Source organism: Sciurus carolinensis, chromosome 4 (assembly GCF_902686445.1).
Source record: "Sciurus carolinensis chromosome 4, mSciCar1.2, whole genome shotgun sequence".
In the NCBI taxonomy this organism is placed as follows: domain Eukaryota; kingdom Metazoa; phylum Chordata; class Mammalia; order Rodentia; family Sciuridae; genus Sciurus; species Sciurus carolinensis.
Genome location: NC_062216.1, coordinates 30,246,677 through 30,254,949, shown reverse-complemented (window position 1 = coordinate 30,254,949; position 8,273 = coordinate 30,246,677). Strand labels below are relative to the sequence as shown.

The window sequence follows — 8,273 nt, the reverse complement described above, 5'->3', positions numbered from 1 at the left end:
CAACAAGGATAACGTAAGAAGGTACTGAATGAGAATATTATATAGCAATTACTAATTTTGATTTTTGTTAATTAGCCTGTTTTGTCCTTACTGGAAATGAAGCTGATCTTTACTCTGGTCTACTGAGGACAATACAAGCTTTAAGCTTTCACTTACTAAATCTTGCTAACAACATAGTTTTACACACTTGGGAGGTGAAATCTTGACTGTGGTATTTGCTGTTAATGAGTGATCTTTACACCTGCAACCAAAAAGCCAAAATGTACATGCTAGGGATATGTTAAATACAACTGAAAGCTATTTAAATATCTAAACAAAAGTTGAAGCACACTCAGATAAGATGGATATTTAAGGAATTGGAAATAAAACTTAAAAATAGGTTCACTTAATTGTAGAGTTATATACGTCAGACAGTTGCAGATTCAAATCCTATTTGTAAATTGGGCAATGTACTACTAGAATCCAGGGCTGGGGATGTAACTCAGTTGGTAGAGTGTTTGCCTCACATGCACAAGGCCCTGGGTTCAATCCCCAGCACCACAAAAGGGAGAGAAAAATGTACTACTAGAATTCAAAGACAAAGTTCTCAAGAGCACCCATTTAGAAAATTTGAACTTTGAGTGACCATTGCTATTGCAGCTGACCATAGACATTCAATTCATTATTTAAGAGCAAAGAAAACACTGAAAATATTGTTTTTATATATATATATATATATATATATATATATATATATATACACTTTTAAATTTCTTTTCTCTTTCCCTTTTTTTCTGGGGACGGGTAGCACTACTAGGAATCAAACCCAGGGGCACTCCACCATTGAGCTACATTCCCAGCCCTTTTTTATCTTTTTGACATAGAATTTCACCAAGTTTTCCAAACTGGCTTCAAACTTGCTATGCTCCTGCCTCAGCCTCTCCGGTTGCTGGGATTACAGGTGTGCCCCACCTCCCCTAGCTCATGCTTTCAAATTTCTTAACCCAGAAAAAGAAAAAATCCTCCTAGTAATCATAAAAATCTCATTACTGGAGTAGATAAACTATTTTCTTGGGAAAATTATCACACATTACCTTGTGAAGGTAGAAAGTTCATTATTGGGTATTGAAGATTCTCCTGGTGAATCAAATGTCCCTTTCTTTTTCTTTTCAGATGTGAATTTACTGAGATTTATGTGGGTGGGCGGCAGCCCATCTAGAGAGGAGATTTCTCAGTTTCCCTTACAGTTGTAACCATGTGTAAACTGAATAAAAGTGAACTTTGCTCCTTCCTAGTCTTCCCGTTAGGATATTTTCAGTGCAGACTATTGTTCCTGCTTTTGGCTGGATGGAAGATGGCACACGTGGGAGCAACTGTCTTGGATTTAAAAGTAGAAACCACATTTTGGGGACAGAAAAATAAATCTAGTCAACTCCAAGTAGAGGAAACATGCTACAACTCACCTCTAAACTCTTATATGAGAAATAAAACTATTCATATGCCATAAAGTTTACTTGTGTGACATTTTTAATGTTTACTGAGTTGTAGGACCAATATCATAATTTAACTTTAGAACATTTTCAACACCCCCTAAAGAAAACTTGCATCCGCTAGCAGTTAGTCCTTACCTCCCAAGCCCTCAGCAGCACTCTTCTAGCCCTAGACCACTACTAACCCACTTGTGCCTGTGTAGACTTGCATTTATTGGACATGCATATAAACAATAGTATACAACATGTAGCCTTTAGTAACTGGCTTTTTAAAATTCACCATAGTGTATTTTGAGTTCAACCCATTTTGTAGCATGTGTTAGTACTTCATTTCTTCTTGTTGCCAAATTGTATTCTGTTGTGTGAATTTATCACAATTGCTAATTCATTCACTGGTTGGTAAACTTGTGTTGTTTCCACTTTCGGGCTATTATGAACCACATGTGTTAGAGTACAAGATTTTTGTGTGGACATGTGTTTTCATTTTGGGATGATATATACCTCAGGGTGAAATTGCTCTCGTAAATGATAACTCTATATTTAACATTTTGAGGAATTGCTGAAGTATTTTCCAAAGTGGCTATGGCATTTTATATTATCATCAGTAATATATATATAACAAATGTGTTTTCAGGTTTCTTTTTTACTGCAGCTGAACTTCTACCCAGAAGAAGTTAAATATTCAAAATATTTAATAACTAATACAGTATGGAGAGGGACTAGTAGTATGTAGAAACCTGCATAAACTGGCTTATGAGAACCAATTGTTGAGGTACTGGGGATTGAACCCAGGAGACTTTACCACTGAATTGTGTCCCCAGCCTGTTTAAAAAAAAAATTTTTTTTTTTCATTTTGAGACAGGATCTCACTAAGTTGCCCAGCCTGACCTTGAACCTGCTATCCTTCTGCCTCAGGCTCCCAGTTTGCTGGGATTGCAGGTCAAGAACCAATCATTAAGTAATCAGGAATTTTAAAAGTCAGTTATATAAGTCTATGGTTGTTTGAAGTGGCCCATGGGTGAATATTTACAGCACAGAAATTTGAAAAAAAAAAAAAAACCTAGTCAAGGAAATATATTCAAAAGCATTAATAATTTTTTTGTGACTTGAAATTATCTTAATATGTTGGTAACATCATGAGATCTAAAATCATTAGCAGAAGTGTGAAGTGGGACAAAATGACCTTACTTAGGTGCAAATTAAAGAATGGTTACTAACATCTAGACAATCATTATTGACATGACTATTGACATGGTACATTGTTTAGGAAAATAGGAATAAAAAAGAGAACAATTTTTCATTATACAAGAATTGTCATTTTGTGTGGCCAAACAGGTCATGCTAAGCAACTGATGATGTGTACAGAGGCAGAGTGTTCCTATGGGAGAAGCATTTCATACATAACATGGAGTCTCAGGGTATAATGAAGTCTGTTTAGTCATTACCCATATAACCTGGCCTATAACATTTCCATGGAGTCAAATATGTCAAACCATCACGTATGATATTTAAATGTTTGTAATAAATTTGTCATTTCAGAGTATAAAATATTTGACTTAAGTTTTACTTATATTTGACTTAATTGAAAATTGAGTTAGACTCATGATTTTAAGTAAAAGAAAATTATATTGTTAGTAAACTGTTTTAGAATTTTAGGATAATTTATGAGTCACTCTTTTGTAAATTAAATTTATTAGATTTATAAGAATTTTATATACTTAGATTTGTTTGTAGGAGGCACTTGAAATATTTCAAAAGAAAGTAAGTATTGTAGAGTAATAGATACAATGAAGTCTATTTACTAAAAGTGTCTTTCTTGACACTTGTCAAAATTTGCCAAGCTGGGGATATAGCTCAGTGGTAGAGCACTTGACTAGCATGGACTGGGTCCTAGATTTATTCCCAAGCACCACAATACAAACAAACAAACAAACAAAAAATAAAAACACAAAATTACCAGGTTAATGAATAAATAAAGGAACTCATTAATTAAAGTTCAAGGATTTAGGACTTTTTAAATATTTTATTTCAAAAAATCAAATATTAACTTTAGAAATCATACTAAAATATCTACTGAAGACACTCTTGAGGACATAAAGGATACTCGGTGACATGTAGACTCTATCTGGGAAGGTACTTTTAGGTTCCTAAATCAAAGGGTTCAAACACAGTAAAATATTTAAAAGGATATATTGAGAAAGACTATCTCTACATTCAAAAAAAATAACCAAATGAATATACTGTACTATTTTGATAAAGAATTTTGTTTTCTATTTCTTCTTGGGAACTTGTGCTAACACTTTTTCATCAGAATGGAGAGAGTGACCCTGCCCAGGTCTAGGTGCCTTCTTGCATATTCCACTGATACTTGCCCATGTGCCACCTGGGTACATTACTTTCTAGTACCCAGCATCCTTATAGCTATTTTCAGATTCAGCAACTCTGCTGATATAATTGTTCGAAGTTTGTCTGAAATGGTAAAGCATTATTAATGTCTTTTTATACAAATTTAAAGTGCTCTGGAGAGTGCTGGTTGCCAAAATGGGAATGTTATCATGGGAATGGCGGTATTCCAAGGTCTCTGCCTCCATGAATTTTAGTCTCAGCTCTCTCTGGACTGCTTGCCTTACTGAAGCAAAGAGAAAGTCTATATTCTGAATTTTCTCATGGGAAGAGTTCCTTCCCTGGCTCAAAGAACAATTTAGAATGACTAAATTCAACCATATTAAGATGCCTTATCTTATACTCTCTTTAGCATCTCTTCTGGTAGCAATGGTTCAGGGGAATCCCTGTCTTTATTTTATTTTATTTTTTCCATTGAATTTTTTTTCTCACTACCGTGAGGGTTACCATTATAATTTAAGCTAATTACAAAAATCCTGATTGACTGTGAAACCTGATTAATTCAGTGCACTTTGTCTGCACTTCTGAACTTTAAATGTGCAGATATTTCATTTGTTTCCTTTTGTGTATTTGTTTTACATTCACAGGCAACTTCCAACCACACATCCACAGGAGGACATCTCCGACAAACTTCATCTATTGTTCTTTGCCCTGTCTACATTTCACTGTATTGCACATTTACATCCTCTGGTGGAAAACCGCTTAAGACTCAACATAGTACAGTATGACAATTATAAAAATTCCTTGATTTCAAAATTCCTGCAATATATTAATAGTTCATGTCCAATAGAATAATACAAATTTTAAAAAAATATTTATTCAATTGTCACAAGAGAAACTAGACCCAAATTCCTCAGCAAACCTGTAGAGAATCTTCCAGTAATCCAGAGGGAGCCAGATATCATGAATTTTGGACTTGCGATTTTGGCATCTATTTCCCAGATGACTGAATATTTGTTAATACTGAGGATGCCTAAGTTACTAAGTTACTGCATAGTTTCAACTGGAAAAAATAACCTGATCAAACCACGACTGGGAATGTTTTTATTTGTTTGATAAGAACAATTATCAAGTAATATTTCATTACAAGACAAGACCACACAAATATCACTGAAGTCGTCCTCGTCAAATGTTTCTGGACCTGACAGAACACCTGCAGAAGACTGGTAGCAGGTTATTCCAAGGCTCGGCAATGGGAAGTATAAATAGTTGCAAATAGAATATGGAGAAATAATTTTAAGTTTCCTTAGAATACAACCTCATAAATACTGAATAGGAGTGAATAACTAAGAACAATAGCACATAATAACAAAACTCGAGTAAAGGAACCAGAGACAGGTGATTTCATGTGAGTCTATTCAGACCTCGAGTATAAGAAACCTTCAAACCATACCAGGTTATCGAAAAATATCCTAAGAGCAGTTTATAGCCTCTGGAATAAATTACTGTGTATGTGATTCAAGACACCATTGAATTAAGATTTATTGCTAGATATTAAGGATCTTAACAATTGTATTTGGTGAGTTGAATAAAAGCAAATTTTTATGAAACTTAAATCAGGTTTATGAGATGAATTCCACTTGGATCTGCTACTTCAGCTTACATCCTGAAATATTTTTTGTTTTATTTTGTTTCTAAGTGGAAGACTTTTCTTTCCTAAGAAGACACATAGCTGTAGTCTCCTTTTGCATCTTTCTCCAGTAGGCCTGCTAGTTCTAAAATCTCTTCTTCTACCAAACTTTTATGTACTACTCACATTGATAATAATGAAAAAAATGATAGCTAAATTAACTGTAGGACAATATTCCAAGTGATTCAATATACCATAATAGTGTATGATCTATGAGCCTACCATGATGCAACAAGGAAAGTATCACCCTTAATTTGTATGTAATGATATTTTTATATACTAAAGTTAAGAGATTTGGGGAAAATAGGAGTGCTTACAGCTGCAATGTTGACAAATGAATATGTGCAGAGATTGTTTTCTTCAAGCTTGCTTGCTAGTCTTCTGAGAGTTCAGTGCTGTCTTGCTACATCACAGAATAAGTCCAAGTGGTAAGTTAGGGATAAAGACTCACACCAAAGTGTATCTCACGCTCTTACTTATACTTCTTCTCCCTGTCTTCCCATTGCCCTCCCCCATACTCTCTTACTCTCTTTTGCTTAAGTCTGAACCTTAACATTATTGCAATAATGTAGTTTGCTTGTACCAATAACTTTCTTGTCAAGAGACATCTGTTCTGTTATGAAAAGTCTCTTCTAGTAAAGCATCAATCATGTCACACTTGTAAAGCAAAACACATTTTTTTTGGTCCCTAGATAGCAAAATACTGCTGAGAAAACAAACTGTGCAGAAATATTAACTGTGGCATATTAATACATGTACTCTTCACATTCTTTATTTGTCTCCCCTTGGTGCCATGTGATTCTGACAGGACTCGCTGCTGACCTCTCATCTCTGAAACCACAGAGGACTTGTCAGTGTCCTCCTTAAAAGCATCATGATGGGCCCAGTGCCACGGAGATCCACATGATAGGAGAATGATGCTGCACTTTAGGCACTTGGATTTGATATGCTAAAAGCACAACTGCTAAACACTGTGGTAACTGTCTGAGAAACTTCCCAAAGTGTGGCTACACAATGTCAAGCTACCTGGAAGGTTGCAGTCAATCATCTAGCTGTTTGCAAATGTTCAGCTGCTTGGCATCACTGATATAAAATATCTAGATGATGGATCTAAACTTGTACTTGACATCCTAAGGATTTTTGCATTATATCGATATGCTCACCATACACTTTTATGCACGATTGAGAGAAATGAGAGTGTATTGCTCCTTACCTACAACAAGGCTTGAAGTGGGGTAAAAGACAAATTAAGTAGTTTGGTGTTTTAGTCAACTGTTTCGCTGCTATGACTAAAAAATCTGACCAGAACAGAGGAGGAAAATTTATTTGAGGGCTCACGGTTTCATAGGTCTTAGTCCCTAGAAGGCTGGTTCCATTCCTCCAGGTTTAAGAAGAGGCTGAACATCATGGTGGAAGAGTGTGGCAGAGGGAAACAACTCACATTGTGAGCAGGAAGCAGAGAGAGAGAAAGAGAGAGAGAGAGAAAGAGAGAGAGAGAGAGAGGAGAGAGAGAGTGTGTTTCCACTCTCCAAATACAGAATATATATCCCAAAACCAAGCCCAATTCCTGTCTCCTCCAACCACACTCTACCACTTCAGTTACCACTCAGTTAATCCCATTAGGGATCAATTCACTGATTAGGTCAAGACTCTCATATCCTCTGAACCTTCTTGCGTTGTCTCTCACATGAGCTTTTGGGAGACACCTCATACCCGTGGCATAACATTTGGGTAAATACCTCTGTGCCCAAAATTACTTCAGACATTGTTAGAGCTAAAAGAAATGAATCAGTCAGTGTGTTAGCCAGGAATATAAAACCATGCTAAGTATTTCAAGCAGAAGATGAAGGGGAGAAAGAACTTACAAGGCTGGATAAGCAAAAGGACGAAAGGGGTACCAAGGGAGCCGAAAGAAAGGGGTGGGAACCCAGGCGAGGCCATTGGGCTGCCCAGGATTGCTGGGCCTGCAGGCAGCCCATCCCCTGCTCCCCATGAAGCAACCACCCACAGCCAGGAAATTTCTCAGTTTATCCTGCTTTCAGATTTCCAGACAATGTTTTCAAATAACAGAAATTTGCAAGTCAATGGGGAAGGGAGTATGGGAAATGAATTTTGCAGACCAGTAACCCCAGAAATTCAAAGCAATTGATAGTGGGGCAGATATGAAAACTAGGAAAAGCAGGGAATAAGCAACGGTGGAGACAACAATGCTTTGCCTGGTCAACACTCACACACACGAGATCAGATTATAAATAATATCAAAAGTAAGATGTAAATGTTGGGTACCAAGAGGTACATAAAAGGGAAGATTGTCACAAACCTACAGCCCAGTGATATGTGGAGTATCTAAACATAGCAATGACATTTTCCTGTGTAGTCTATTGGCCTGGCTTTTTATATGAACTGAGACATTACAACTTTTCTAAAATGTAAGTTTCTTCAGTAATCCATGAATATTTCCTTCTTATAAGACATTAAAATTTATAGATGCAGGTTAATCCCCCTTTGATTACTAAGTCAATCCTAGTCTCTTTCCCAGAAATAACTACTGTCAGTTTGATGTGTATTCAAATAAGCTGAAGCATCCTTCAGTAGGAGGAATGACCAAGTGAAATATAGTGTATTTATATAGTGGAATATTTATGCTGCTTTTTAAGAGAAGAAAGTAGATCTATAAAGATTTCATGAATGGCAAGTAAAAATTGAATTTGCAGGATTTATACTGTATATTCCACTTATGAGTTTTTCTAAACAAACAAAACAAAGTCTTA

General features: G+C 35.9%; 1 non-coding gene across 1 annotated transcript; it reads left to right on the top strand.

Annotated features, from left to right (window-relative positions):
* The first annotated feature begins 469 nt into the window (after window positions 1-469).
* Trnav-cac (transfer RNA valine (anticodon CAC)) lies at window positions 470-543 on the top strand. Its single transcript has one exon. It is a non-coding gene; the product is annotated as a tRNA-Val (tRNA).
* Window positions 544-8,273: the final 7,730 nt, after the last annotated feature.